Below are 14,964 nucleotides of genomic sequence, written 5' to 3' on the forward strand. Positions count from 1 at the left end.
AGCAGCACCAAACACTGTACAAAAATGTGGTTTGGTGTGTTTTTTGGAATGACTAGTACGGATTAATTGGATTTACATTGATTCCTATGGAAATAATTGCCTCGAGTTTCATTGGTTTCAAGTTAGCAGATTGCTTTCAGAGGGATTACCAATGAAACTAGAGGTTAGATTGTATTTAATTATATAGCACCAACATATTCAGCAGCACTTCACATTTCAAAGGGAACATGTACAGACAAGATCACACATTACATTGTAACCAACTATTCAGTGAAGAGGAGTGAAGGCCCTGCTGATAGCACTTACAATCCGCTGAATGCGATCCAATAGATACAGTTGCGATATAAATCACAGGGTTAATACTGAACAATTACTTGCCAGGCATCTCTCTTTACAAGGATGTATCTTTAATATTAAATTAGTAGAATTTATTCAATTAAGCAAACCGTACAAAACAGCTTAAATTACCGAAAACAAATAAAACACCCTCAGGTCACAAAGAAAGTTTTTCCCACAGTCTAACACTATAGTAATGCCACAGGCTGACATCCAATTAAGTTGTCTTAAATAGTTATTAATCTCCATAGACACAATACACTCTGACCCTTTGGTCATCGCCGGTCTTTGCCACTATGAATAAAGCCCATAAAGCTGTCGAGTGTAGAAAATGTCATTTGTCAAAGATCACATAACAGACATGTTTCTAATTGAATGGACAGATTGATATAAAGGCAGTGTAGCATTACAATGTAACAACACCATCCATTATACGGGGCCTGCTATGATATAATGCAAGTTTCCTGACAGATTCCTGTACAGATCAAATACATTAACCTCTTCAGCTCCAAACATTTCTACGACTTCAGGACGACAAAAAATGTTTTTCCTTTCCACATTATGAAACAAGTTACTTTTTTATTTTTGCATCAAAATTTAGGAATATGAATTTGTAGTTTCTACATACATGCTTGTATGTATATGCAGTGCATTTATACATTTTTTTGGGGGGGGATGTATGCCTTAGTACTTGTGTTTTATGAATTTAACTTTGGGAGGATAAGCAAAAACAATCCCATTCCACCATATGTAACGTCACTTATTTTTTACTCTGTTCATTGCTAACTAGAGATGAGCGAGCATACTTGCTAAGGCAAACTACTCGAGCGAGTAGTGCCTTATGCGAGTACCTGCCCGCTTGTCACTAAGGATTTGCGTGCCTGCGGGGGCGGGGAGCGACGGGGAAGAGCGGGGAGGAACGGAGGGGAGATCTCTCTCTCACACTCTCCCCCCCTGTTTCTCCCCGCTCTCCCCTGCCAGCACCCGAATCTTTAGAGACGAGCGGGCAGGTACTTGCATAAGGCACTACTCGCCTTAGCGAGTACGCTCGCTCATCTCCATTGCTAACCTACAATAAATGAGTGTAGTTCTAATATCTGTTCCTATTCTGAAGATGCGGGGGAGAGATTACTGTATATGGTTTCATTTAATAAAAGATATTTTCCAATTTCCTTTTGTGTCATTTGTTGAAGAAAACTCATTTTAGAATACTTTATTTTACTTCTTTGCTTCTTTATTTATCGTGGTCTAATAAAGGGATTTTTTTCCATTAAAATGTACTAACATGATTCTGTATGCTGTGTCTGTATATAGAAATATGCCCAGGCACCAGTAAGGAGGGCTTAACAGGAGTGTAAATGCATTTGCACGCGCCTCAGCACAACGTTTTTGCACTATGATTGAGGCGCGTCGGCCTACTTCACTGCACATTTTCTGCCCGTGGCAAACAAACGCACTGATTGAAATGACTAATTAGTTCCAAATGTGTTCGTTTTCCAGCGCAATTATGCAGTTTTTCAAATTCTCCTTAAGTATTGCACGCATTTGAGCACCCCCCATTGACTTCTATGAGGACGTTTGGTGCACAAATATACAGAAGGCACGTTCTACCTTTTTTTGCACGGTTGACATAAGCATGCAAAATACATGCATGTGAACGAGCTCATTGAAATCAATGGGTTCTACTCGCTGCATATTGCGCACGCAAATATGTCCGTGTAAAGACGGCCTATGCATATAGCACTGCTATGTCCTAACAAACGCTTGGAAAAGACATCCCTGAGGACGTGGTACAAAGAGGTCAATGTGTAAAGATGAATAAAACTCAAGAATCAACATTTAACATGACCCAGTGCCAACTTATCGCTTGCTCCGGAAGGCATTTGTCCACCTGTGGACAACCCAATGTTAAAGGTACTGATCGCTTCCATGACAGCAAGTAGAGATCTTGAAAAATTGGGAAGAATTGATGCATAAAGCACATTAGAAAATTGTATAATACTTTCCCTTGTACAATTCACGACTAGAGATGAGCGAGCGTACTCGCTAAGGCAAACGACTCGAGCGAGTAGTGCCTTATGCGAGTACCTGCCCGCTTGTCTCTAAAGATTCGGGTGCCGGCGGGGGAGAGCGGGGAGGAACGGGGGAGAGATCTATCTCTCACTCTCTCCCCCCCGCTCCCCCCTGCTCACTCCCACTACTCACCGCTCTCCCCTGCCGTCACCCGAATCTTTAGAGACGAGCGGGCAGGTACTCGCATAAGGCACTACTCACTCAAGTAGTTTGCCTTAGTGAGTACGCTCGCTCATCTCTATTCACAACCTTTTTTTTGCTGAAACCGGAATGCTCCTTTAACTACACCACTTCTTTCATCTCTTAAAAAGGACACGTCAGCACTTATATGTCCAGTTTAGTGGATATTTGTATGTTTCATTAAATAACAATCCTGATCACTGAGAACTGCATTGTGCCGTTCCTCTGTTATTCTTCCTAGAAATTTGTGATTCCATTAACAACTGGGTGATACAATTTGAGGACAAGTGTCTACATGTCCTCACACTGTCCAATTAGTGCAGACAGCATCAGACTACACACTCCTTTGACAAAGGGAATGGTAACACCAAGTTGTCAGTGTATTCATAAGTATTCAGGAGGAGTAACAGAGGAACAAGATAACTCATAATTATGAGAAAAGTTGCTTCAAAATTATTATTTCATTGGGAATAAAAATATTTACTGAAATATACATGTCGAGTAGTGCCAGTTCCTCTTTTCATCTGCTCCTCAAATCCTATTGTACTATTTCTTGAGAATATTAAAGAAACAATCACTCTCATCCGATTCCATGTATGTACAGGGGGTGGACAAAAATATGGAAACACCATATGAAATGCATGGGATTTTAATGGTTAGCATTGAGCTGCCCTCTTGACAGCTTGGCTGAGAGCTTTCACGCCAAATTTGTGTTTACTTCACCTCTTGCCCTGCTCTGGGTGGTTTTGAGAGCCAGCTGGTAACAGCAGCTGAGTGGCTCAAACCCCTGACCAATGGAACCTTCTTGTTCAGGCAGATGTTCACTTCTGCCCAGCAGCATCTGTGTCATATTACCTCCACTTAAAATTGGTCTCTACATGTCTTATTAAAATATGATTTATAATCCCATGTAATTTAAAGCATGCATTTTGTACAATGTTTCCATATTTTTGTCCACCCCCTGTATTTTCCAAATTCCAAATGTGGCATTAAGTCTACTAAATATATAAAATAGTAACTTTAATATGGCTTAAACTCATACAACTACTATTTACATTGTGGTCTTCAAGGACCCTATCTATTTGACCTTTCATTCCGTTATAGTGTGGGAATGAACCCAGACAATGGTTTTATTGTGCCCGCATTCTATCAAACTCCCATCAAAATCCTGCAAAGCTGCTGCAGGACTCATCAATAAACATCAGAGCCATGAATAACCATTGTGTTGTGTTCTTGCCTTGCTGCAAATCTCACTACTCTCTAGAACAAAGATCACTCATTTGGCAGCCCTATTTTTAGCTTTTTCACATTGTTTAGGGATTTAGCAATTTTTCTTTGCACAGAAGAGATGGGCCATGCTTCACTCAAACAATGCTGAGTGACAAGAAGGTCAGTCATGTGCTGTAAAAAAGACTGAAGTGTGAATGTTTGGCATGAAGTGTGAATAACTGAATGTACTGCAGATAGGATGCATATCTCGATATTTTGTGCAATCTGTGGCATTTTCCATAAACAGAGATTATTTCTGCAGAAACACACAGAATAGAAAATACTACATTTAGTTGTAGATAAAACAGGAATTCAGATAGATACATACGTGTTTTCCTGAAAATAAGACCCTGTCTTATATTAATTTTTGCCCCAAAAGAGGCACTAGGTCTTGTTTTCGGGGGATGTCTTATTTTACTTACCTAGCAGGCTTGGTCCAGGTCCCTCCTGCTGCCCTTCAGGGCTCCGGCGTGCTTCTTGTAGTCTTCAGCCGCCCACAGAGGTCCACTTCTTGGTTACAGGATGCATAAATTCCGCCCCCAGAAAGCGATGGCTTTGATTGGTTTTTGTTGTGGAGGCAGGATATATGAATTAATTGAGCCGCAGCATTCTTTGGCCAATTCATAAACCCTGCCTACACAATGCAACCGCTGTGATTGCTTCTTCCACCGCTGCTAAGCCAATCAATGCAGTGCTCGATAAGCCAATCACAGCCATCGCATTGGTTCATTGAGCGCTGCATCGATTGATTCTCGAGCACTGCTCAGCCAATCACAGCCATAGAGGTGAGATTTATGAATCCCGCAACCAGGAAGTGATCTTCTGTGGGCGGCCGAGGACTGCAAGAAGCAAGAGAGACCTGGACTGAGCCTGCTAAATAATGTGTCCCTTTTTTATGTAATGCAGATAAGGCTTATTTTCAGGGTAGGGCTCATATTTCAAGCTTCCACGAAAGTTCCAGAAAATCAAGGTAGGTCTTATTTTTGAGGAAACAGGGTATGTAGAAATTGTTAACAGAACTGGCACATGCTGATAACTCAATCTACAGCATTGTACTACCTTGTACAGGGTGATCCAAAGGTATGGAGACATCTGAATCAATAGATAATGATCGCTGGGAATACCTTCCTGTATGTAGCATGCTGCTAAGGGGAAGGGGGCAAATCTACGCTATTTTGAAAGCCACCATCTTGAAACCAAGTTGATATTTTTAAATAGGAAGGGGTGCAAATCATAAATGTATCTGAAGAATCTAAATCTATGGCTAAATCTGATGTACCTTTATTCCTGCCAAAGTTATTATCAACTATCTCTTTATTACAGACACAAATATGGCTGCAAGATTAACACACAAGGAGAGTACAGATATCGGGCTGATCTCTGCGGAGTCATTGCAGTAGATTTCAACAGTTGGCATCCTAACAGACCACCCATGCACCATTGCACAGTTGGCAAATTGCTTGTCAAATTTAGCCAAACATGTTGTGTTTGACCAACTGTGTTGGACCTGCCATAACAAAACCGTGTGAAGCTGCAGTATCAGAATGGCCTTGAGAGAGAGTACCAGCTCAGTGTAGCTGAAGGGCTGCTAGCCAAAGGTCCAAGTTGGACCTGTGAGGTCCTGTATGGACCTGTTTGGGAACTGCCGCTAGTCTGACTAAGGAGGACGCCCTCCGGCCTCTCAGATGGGGTTGGTGACAGTGACCCTCTGGGTTTGTTAACCCTGGACTTTGTATATGGACTGTTGTATGCTGTATACATTTGATTGCTGTGCTGAGTGCACTAAATACTGGTAGGAACCAGATTTATAAGAAAGTCAAGTCCCCTGGAGCCTTTCTACACGTGGTGCCATTTTCCTAATGTTGAGGACGGCTTTCCTCAGGCAAGTAACCCCCTTGCCACAACCCACACTAGTTTCTTTATCTCAATGAGGATGATCCGGATTGCAGTGTTGAATTTGCAGAATGGGTGTCGCAGCAATTGCAATGGGACCCACATTTCACGGAGACGGTACTGTTCAATGATGAAGCAAACGTCTACGTGAATGAGGAGGTGAATAAACAAAACGTTCGCTACCTGTCTGACACAAAACCCGTAAGGGATAGATCCCTCAAGATAGTTGGCACACAGAAAGTCATGGAGTGGTGTGATGTAGGGGATGCGAAGATAGTGGGCCCATTCTTCATTGACAGTAAGCTTACTGCTGCCAAGTAATTGTTATGTGACGAGGCGTTTCCCTCGTCAGCAGGATGGTGCCCCCCAAATTATGGACGTGATGTTTGTGAGTTTTGGGGGAAGTGGATTGGGTGTTGTGGCCAGGTTCTCACCCCCTTTGACTTCTACCTGTGAGGTGATGTTAAGTCAAGGGTTTCTACAGTGAAAATCCAGAGTGTGGCGCACATGCAACAGTGGATTCTGGACGCCTGTGCAAGCATTTCTGCTGAGGTGCTGCTCTCAGTGCATTGGGAATAGGAGAAGAGGACAGACTTGACAGTTCAAAACAACATGGAGCACATCAATCATATACTGTAGGAGATTGTCATTATGTTCCATGCCACAGACAATTTGGTAATAACCTTGGCAAGAATAAAGGTAGACGACACTTAAGCTCAGATTTGAATTCCTCATTAAATTCTCTATCAGATGCATATGTCACATGTACCCCTTCACTTTTGAAAATATCAGCTTGGTTCAAGATGGTGGCTTTAAAAATGGCCACCATATTGGACATTGCCTCTCTCAGACTTGCCCCCTTCCCCTTAGATACATGCCACACACAGGATAGATTTCTCAGCCACTATTTTCCACTTCTTCAGGTGTCTCCATACCTTTGGACCTTCCTGTAGTTAAGTTATCGTGTTGCATTAAATGTGGGTAATGTTTCCTACATTTGTATCTTAGGCTTCTTTCACATAAGCGCATAACGGCTGGCCCATATGCGCTGTGATCTGATGGATTGGATTCCAATGCATCAGATCACATGGGCGTATTTCTGAGACGTAAAAACGCCCGGCCAAGCCAATATCACAATGGGCGAATTTACATTGAGCTCAAAAGATAGTCCTGGAACTATCTTTTGGTCCGGGAATACGTCGCCGCTGCATGGGCTCCCATGGGAGCCCATGGCAGCGGCCGCAGGTGGGAGGGAGTTTAGCAGTGTGGCTGCTAAACTCCCTCCCTCTGTTCTCCTCCTCCATGTGCAGGCTCACCTCTGCTTTCTTCCCACTAGTTCTGTGCAATGGGAGGGGGCAGGACGGGGGCGAAGCTAAGCACTGGTCCACCCTGCCTCCTCCCACTGATGACTATGGACAAGGGGAGGAACAAGAGGTGAGCTTGCGATGGGGAGGGAGGGGAAATGGGCAATGGCCTGGTGAGCTCAGTGCATTTGTGCTGGCCTCACCAGGCCATATGAACGGGCGCACAAACGTTTGATTTGTGCGCCCGTTCACCAGATTTTCCTCTCCCAACGTAGCGTATATCGGCCAGCCGTAAAATAAACACGCTGCCGGTATTCGCTCGTGTGAAAGAAGCCTAAAGTGTATGGAGAGGAGAAGCCTAAGTGACAACAGATCACCCATAACATGCACAGGAATATACACAGTGAGTGCAGGCAGTACACACTATGCAGGAAATTTACTAAGTCTGGCATTTGCGACACCGGGTTTAGTAGGATTTCCCCTAGTTCACAGTTCGCTTAAAGGAGATGTCTCGAGGCAGCAGTGAAATATTTTTTTTGCCCAGTCCCCCTTCTTCAGCATACATTACTAAGTACCAATGTAAATGGCTTTTAAAGCCGGTTCCTACTTACAGTTCTGGCGTTTCATGAACTTATAAAAAGTTTCCCAAAGATGGCCGCCGCTTCTTCTCCCTGCGCTTGCTTCAGCCCGACGTGCTCGCTCCCGAGACGCCGGTCACGCTTCGTATTAGCAGGGAGCTGTCCAGTGCTGATCCTTTCCCCCTGCACAAGTAACCCAGGCTTCGTAATAGCAGGGAGCTGTCCAGTGCTGAATTCTCAGCAGAAGGTACTGTAATGCCTCCCTGCAATTCACTTTCCACTGTTTTAGATGAAATAGTTTTTTCACCTAAATATATATGTGTGTGTATATATGCGTGTACACATTTTATATATATATCTATATATATATATATAGATAGATATATATAGTATACGTGTGTATGAGTATACGCATACGCGTATTCGTGAGTGTATATATACACACACATTATATATATATATACCCACACGTGTTTGTATATATGTGTGTGTATATATATATATGTGTGTGTGTGTGTGTATATATGTGTGTGTATGTGTGTGTATATATATATATATATATATATATGTGTGTGTATGTATGCATGTGTGTATGTATGCATGTATGCGTGTGTGTATGTATGCATGTGTGTATGTATGTGTGTATGTATGCATGCATGTGTGTGTATGTATGCATGTGTGTGTATGCATGCATGTGTGTGTATGCATGTGTGTGTGTGTGTATGCATGTGTGTGTGTGTGTGTGTATGCATGTGTGTGTGTGTGTGTATGCATGTGTGTGTGTGTGTATGCATGTGTGTGTGTGTGTGTATGCATGTGTGTGTGTGTATGCATGTGTGTGTGTGTATGCATGTATGTGTGTGTGTGTATGCATGTGTGTGTGTATGCATGTATGTGTGTGTGTATGCATGTGTGTGTGTGTGTATGCATGTGTGTGTGTGTGTATGCATGTGTGTGTGTGTGTGTATGCATGTGTGTGTGTATGCATGTGTGTGTATGCATGTGTGTGTGTATGCGTGTGTGTGTGTGTATGCATGTGTGTGTATGCGTGTGTGTGTGTGTGTGTGTGTGTGTGTGTATGCATGTATGTGTGTGTGCAGGCCCCGGCGGCAGGCTCGGGGGGCAGCGCGGCGGCAGGCTCGGGGGGCAGCGCGGCGGCAGGCTCGGGGGGCAGCGCGGCGGCAGGCTCGGGGGGCAGCGCGGCGGCAGGCTCGGGGGCAGCGCGGCGGCAGGCTCGGGGGCATGGCGGCGGCAGGCTCGGGGGGCAGGGCGGCGGCAGGCTCGGGGGCATGGCGGCGGCAGGCTCGGGGGCATGGCGGCGGCAGGCTCAGGGGCATGGCGGCGGCAGGCTCGGGGGGCAGCGCGGCGGCAGGCTCGGGGGGCAGCGCGGCGGCAGGCTCGGGGGCAGCGCGGCGGCAGGCTCGGGGGGCAGCGCGGCGGCAGGCTCGGGGGGCAGCGCGGCGGCAGGCTCGGGGGCATGGCGGCGGCAGGCTCGGGGGGCAGCGCGGCGGCAGGCTCGGGGGGCAGCGCGGCGGCAGGCTCGGGGGCATGGCGGCGGCAGGCTCGGGGGGCAGCGCGGCGGCAGGCTCGGGGGCATGGCGGCGGCAGGCTCGGGGGGCAGCGCGGCGGCAGGCTCGGGGGGCAGCGCGGCGGCAGCATCGGGGGCACGGCGGCAGGCTCGGGCGCAGGGCGGCAGGCTCGGGGGCACGGCGGCAGGCTGGGGGGCACGGCGGCAGGCTCGGGCGCAGGGCGGCAGGCTCGGGCGCACGGCGGCAGGCTCGGGGGCATGGCGGCAGGCTCGGGCGCACGGCGGCAGGCTCGGGGGCACGGCGGCAGGCTGGGGGGCACGGCGGCAGGCTCGGGCGCACGGCGGCAGGCTCGGGGGCAGGGCGGTAGACTACGGGGCAGGGCGGTAGGCTACGGGGCAGGGCGGTAGGCTAACACATCACCCCCGACCCCTCACTTACATGGGCGGCTTCTAGGCAGGGCTTCTCGGCTGGGCGGCTGTGCTTCTCGGCTCCGCGCGGCTGGGCTTCTCGGCGCTGGGCGGCTGGGCTTCTCGGCTCCGCTCGGCTCCGCTCGGCTGGGCTTCTCGGCTGGGCGGCTCTGCACCTTCCTCTAACAGAGGATGGTAGCAGAATGGCCGCTCCAGCGCGCTCCCGAGAGGTTACAGCTCTTCTGCGCATGCGCAGAAGAGCTGTAGCGGCTAACACACTGAAGCGGCTCGTGCTGAGCAGAAGACCGGACTGCGCAAGCGCGTCTAAAAAAGCAAGCCGCCAGCGATTTTAGACGGAACCATGGAGACGAGGACGCTAGCAACGGAGCAGGTAAGTGGAATAACTTCTGTATGGCTCATATTTAATGCACGATGTACATTACAAAGTGCATTAATATGGCCATACGGAAGTGTATAACCCCACTTGGTTTCGCGAGACCACCCCTTTAATGCAAGAAGGCGTAATCCTCATTATGTATTTAGCGCATCCTGGCAGCTCCATACGTCTTCTCAGGAAAGTACGCCAGGTCTGACCTTGTGTGCATCTCTCATTTAATCTACACCAGTTTCTGGTGTAATTAAGCATTAATCAGTCAGTCTGGGGTAGCTACGCCCCTCTCAACAAGTCCCACCCACGTTTTTAAAAAATGTAGCACAAAATCTTATTTTTGCAAAGATTTGTTACTTTATGCCAGAAAGGGGCTCTGAAAAGGAGAGTATGGCTTTGACACATCAATTATATCTGATGAAAGTCACAATAGACTTATTGCGGTTCGCCTGTGAGCAACAAAAAGAGTGTCATAGGTTGCTGATCTTAAGGGCAGACGCTATATGAGCCATCTCTGCAAGCAGTGTGTACCGTTACCATTTGCTCATGGTGGTTGCAAGCCTGCCACTTCATCCGAAGACCAAATACAAAAGACTGAGTGTGCTTGCTTTGGAATAAAAAAGTTATAGTTGGTGGCATGTGGTCTCTGCCTTCTCCAATTTCTGCATATCACCTGATGCTTGGTCAAGGCTAAGGGCTCTTTCATACGAGCATATATTAGCCACGTTTTCACATCCGAAAAATATATACGCTGCCCATCTGGTGCATTGGTTTCCAATGCATCAGTTCAGATAGGCGTATTCCCGTGGTGTAAAAATGTCCGGCCGGCAAAGATAGCGCATGCGGTGTGCATTCTGGAACTATCTTTTCCGGCTGGAATATGGCCGCTGCCATAGACTCCTATAGGAGTCTGCATAGACTCCTATGACTGTTATGCTCCCTCCCTTCTCCATCCCTTGCCGGCTGTCTCCAATGGGAGGGAGTGAGATGAGAGCTAGTGTGCTAAAGTACCAACCCCTCCCTTTGCCGGCAGCTCCCATAGGCTGGAGTTGAGAGGGGGAGGGACTAGCTATGGTATGCTCCCACCTCTTCCCCTTGTCATAAGCTGACAAGGGGCGGAGAGGAGGTGGGAATTTAGCAGAGCTTACCTTCCCCACCACCCCAGCCAACGGTATTATAAGGCGGTGGCGTATTTGCACCTCAGCCGTCTGAACAGGCGTTTAAATGAGAGTTACAGTCATGACTTGGTCATGGCTGCCTCTCGTTCATGCGATTTTTGGCCGCACTGTGGCCATGACACGAAAATCATCACGCCCATGTGAATGAAGCCTGAGACAGAGCTTTCTGCCGGCGGCCCTTTATTCTGGTAAGAAAGCTGCTAACCCCAGCTACTTAACTACCACAACCCACCCCTCATTAAGGCCGATGCCAAATCTGCCCCGCGAACCCAGGGTAGGTACATACTGTATGTATATATGTTCCTGTACCTAGGCACCTTCCAAACCTAAAAATACTGGTCACATCAAGAACAGATCATATTAAGTTTTCAGCAGTTTTCATATACTTTTACCCCTGGAAATGGCTTTGCTTTCTTCGGATTGTAATTTGTAACATTTCCCTAGTGAATAGGGTAGGTACAGTGTTGGACTTCAACATTTGCGCAAGACATGTATAAACAGGCCAGCGTGAATACAGCACAGTGAAACATTAACACATATCTAAAAGGCGCTTATTCAGAAATATGAACCCTAGTGTATGCTGTTTGACTAGATTTAATAGTGACATTTACTTTTTTTTCCCGGTAGACGTATTTAAATTTGTAATATGTTGTCCTTTTAAGGCATAGGTAAACTGAATGTAATTGACATTTATTTTGTAAATGTCATGATTTCATTTGCTATACAGTGTACCAACAAATCCTTACAGTATATCAGTCATATACACACATACACAGACTTATTAGCAGTCATTACAGTGAAGGAGAACTAGTTATAGTTTACACTAGCTAAACAGTGCAACCTAGTGGTGATTATACTTATTACAATTCACATATTTGTAAGGCACTTCTGCTGATACTATTAATGTGAAATAATAATATTAATGAACGGGATTCGCAAAGGATCAATACAAAGGGGAACTTTAAACATTTCATCATTCTTAGGGCTCATGAATATAACCATATTTCAGCTCCGTGTACCCTATGTGTTTTATGGATTCGTAATACGGTGCTCACACAAGTGTACAGGCCATTACTGTGTCAGTGTATGCCTCTGATTTCAAGGCGTGCCAAAATGTGACATGCTTCATGAGACTCTGTGTGCTTCTGAAGAAGAGTATATTGAAGTGTATGGCACACAATCAAGCCTGTATGACAGCACACAAACCTATAGCAACCTTACAGAGGGTAGCCTAGAGTGGCTATAAAAGTGGCCATAAGATTCTGCTCACATTTGCACCAGAGAATCTTTTTGGAGACTGGAAGAGAATTATGGAGAAATAGCACAGCATGGTGCACTATTTTGTCTGGAGAAGCAGGATGGACCCCATTATACTCGGGGTCTGGCGCTGTTTGATTCTGATAGGACAGATACAGCATTCCATTTTCATGCTTCCATGGCAGACCAGGAAAACTGAACACGGGTGTGAGCACAGCCGTCTAATTAAAAAAATGTGCTAGAATTTCACAGCTAACAGCTCGATTTCAAATAAACACACATCCGTTTTATGACGTGTGTATAACCAGGCAGGTCAGAGAATTTGTCTCTGTTTCTTTGCTAGAACTCTTGTGTCTCCTGCCCTTGGCATACCGAGAGGGCCTCACCTACTCTAACATGTGGCAGAAAGGACTGCGGGCCACCCCTCCTGATGCTTGAGGTAGCCAAAGCTTCTCTATCCTTCCAGAGTTTTATTAAATTAACATGGTACACTTGATACGGCTTCCTTTTTCCCGGCTGTTGCACTCGCTAGTTTACGTTGCCAAGCTTCTCAACGATTTCGTAAGGACCCTGCCATCTAGCGAGGAATTTACTCTCTACCATAGGCACCAAGATGAGAACTCGGTCACCCAGACTATTGTACACTCTGCTTTGGGCCTCCAGTGCCCTCAAGTGCAAGTGTTCCCTGACAACGGGCATTACAATATTAATGCGGTCCTGCATCTGAGCGACGTGCTCTATGACGCTCCAATAGGGAGTAGACTCTGTCTCCCAGGTTTCTCTGGCTATATCCAACAAGCCTCTGGGGTGCCGACCATATAGCAACTCAAATGGCGAGAAGCTTATGGAAGCCTGTGTTACTTCCCATATGGAGAACATGAGATAAGGTAACAGACGGTCCCAGTCCCGACCATCTTTCTCTACTACCTGCTTTAGCATTTGCTCCAGGGTCTTATTAAACCTCTCCACCAACCTATCCGTCTGAGGGTGGTATACTGATGTTTGTATGTGATCAATTTTAACCCCTTCCCGCTTCATGATGTTCCCGCTTCATGACGTACCGGTACGTCATGGAGCGGTGGGCATAGGCGTACCGGTAGGGGGTGCCGGGGTCGCAACGGCAACCCGGCCCTTGTGCTTTTGGGGGCCCAGAGGCCGCCCTCCAGCATAAACAGGTTACTTTCACTTTGTACTGTCGGCGGCCGCTTGCTAAGTTAGTGCGGTCCAGCCGACAGCACAAGCCAGGAGGAGAGTAGGTGAAGGGAGGGGTGGGACTTGGAGAGAGGACAGGGGAAGAGGAGGGGGGTGGGGGAAGGAGCAGAGAGGACTTACCGGCACAAAGGCACAGCACAGCAAGGCATCGAGTGGCTCAGGGATGATGTCATCTCCCTGCTGACACTGCATACACCTGCTCTCCTGAGCAGAGAAGTAGTCCGGGCAGCAAGGTATGTATCTATCTATCTGTCTGTCTTTTTATGTGTCTGTCTAACTATCTTGCCTAGTCTTATATCTATCTAATCTATCTATCTCCATATCATCTATCTATCTCATATCTATCTATCCATCCATCCCTCTCTTGGGCCTCATGTCCACTTGCATACACGGATTTCACTGCTGAATCCCGGAGTGAAATCCGTACATGCCCGTGGACATACAGAGGAAAAATACATTATACTCACCTCTCCGGACGCTGTGGGGCTCCTCTCTGTGCTGGTCGGACTTTCTTTATTCCGGTCGGCGGACGTGCTCGGCACACCGGCAGCGTGCCGCGTGCACGCGCACCTATATTTAAAAACATTATCTGTTCTCCCGCGTATCCGCGGCACAGTACAAAAACAGCTGCAGCTGTGCCACGCATACAAACGGCTTCCATAGGCCTCAATGGAAGCCGCGGGAGCCGTCCGTGTGGCAGATCCGCAGGAAAATGGAGCATGCTGCGATTTCTTCCTGTGCGTGTGATCAGCTTTTAGCTGCCCTACCAATGCCAATGCATGCCTATGGGCAGCAAGATGCACTGATCTCCTGTGCGGATTTTATAAATAAAATCCGCATGTGGACATTGGCCCTCAGGCATAGATACAGGGCGAGGGGGAAATAAGACTGGGGGGGCCTGAGCTGAACTTTTGCCCGGGCCCCTGAGCCTTTAGGTACGCCCCTGGCGGTGGGGTATGTATGAAGAGAGGTTGCATGGCAACTAGAGATGAGCGAACGTACTCGTCCGAGCTTGATAGTCGTTCGAGTATTAGCGTGTTCGAGATGCTCGTTACTAGAGGCGAGCACCACGCGATGTTCGAGTTACTTTCACTTTCATCTCTGAGACGTTAGCGCGCTTTTCTGGCCAAGAGAAAGACAGGGAAGGCATTACAACTTCCCCCTGCGACGTTCAAGCCCTATACCACCCCCCTGCAGTCAGTGGCTGGCGAGATCAGGTTTCACCCGAATATATAAATCGGCCCCTCCCGCGGCTCGCCACAGATGCATTCTGACAGAGATCAGGGAAAGTGCTGCTGATGCCGGAGCTGCTATAGGGAGAGTGTTAGGATTGATTTTAGGCTACAAGAACCCCAACGGT

General features: G+C 47.2%; 1 long non-coding RNA gene across 1 annotated transcript in view; it reads left to right on the top strand.

Annotated features, from left to right (window-relative positions):
• The first annotated feature begins 4,754 nt into the window (after positions 1-4,754).
• LOC136610512 (uncharacterized) overlaps positions 4,755-14,964 on the top strand; it is a 28,956-nt gene continuing 18,746 nt past the window's right edge. The window contains exon 1 of the long non-coding RNA XR_010790091.1: positions 4,755-4,828. This is a non-coding gene — a long non-coding RNA (uncharacterized lncRNA). The remainder of the gene's footprint in view (positions 4,829-14,964) is intronic.

Source organism: Eleutherodactylus coqui, chromosome 1 (genome assembly GCF_035609145.1).
Source record: "Eleutherodactylus coqui strain aEleCoq1 chromosome 1, aEleCoq1.hap1, whole genome shotgun sequence".
NCBI classification, from domain to species: Eukaryota; Metazoa; Chordata; class Amphibia; order Anura; family Eleutherodactylidae; genus Eleutherodactylus; species Eleutherodactylus coqui.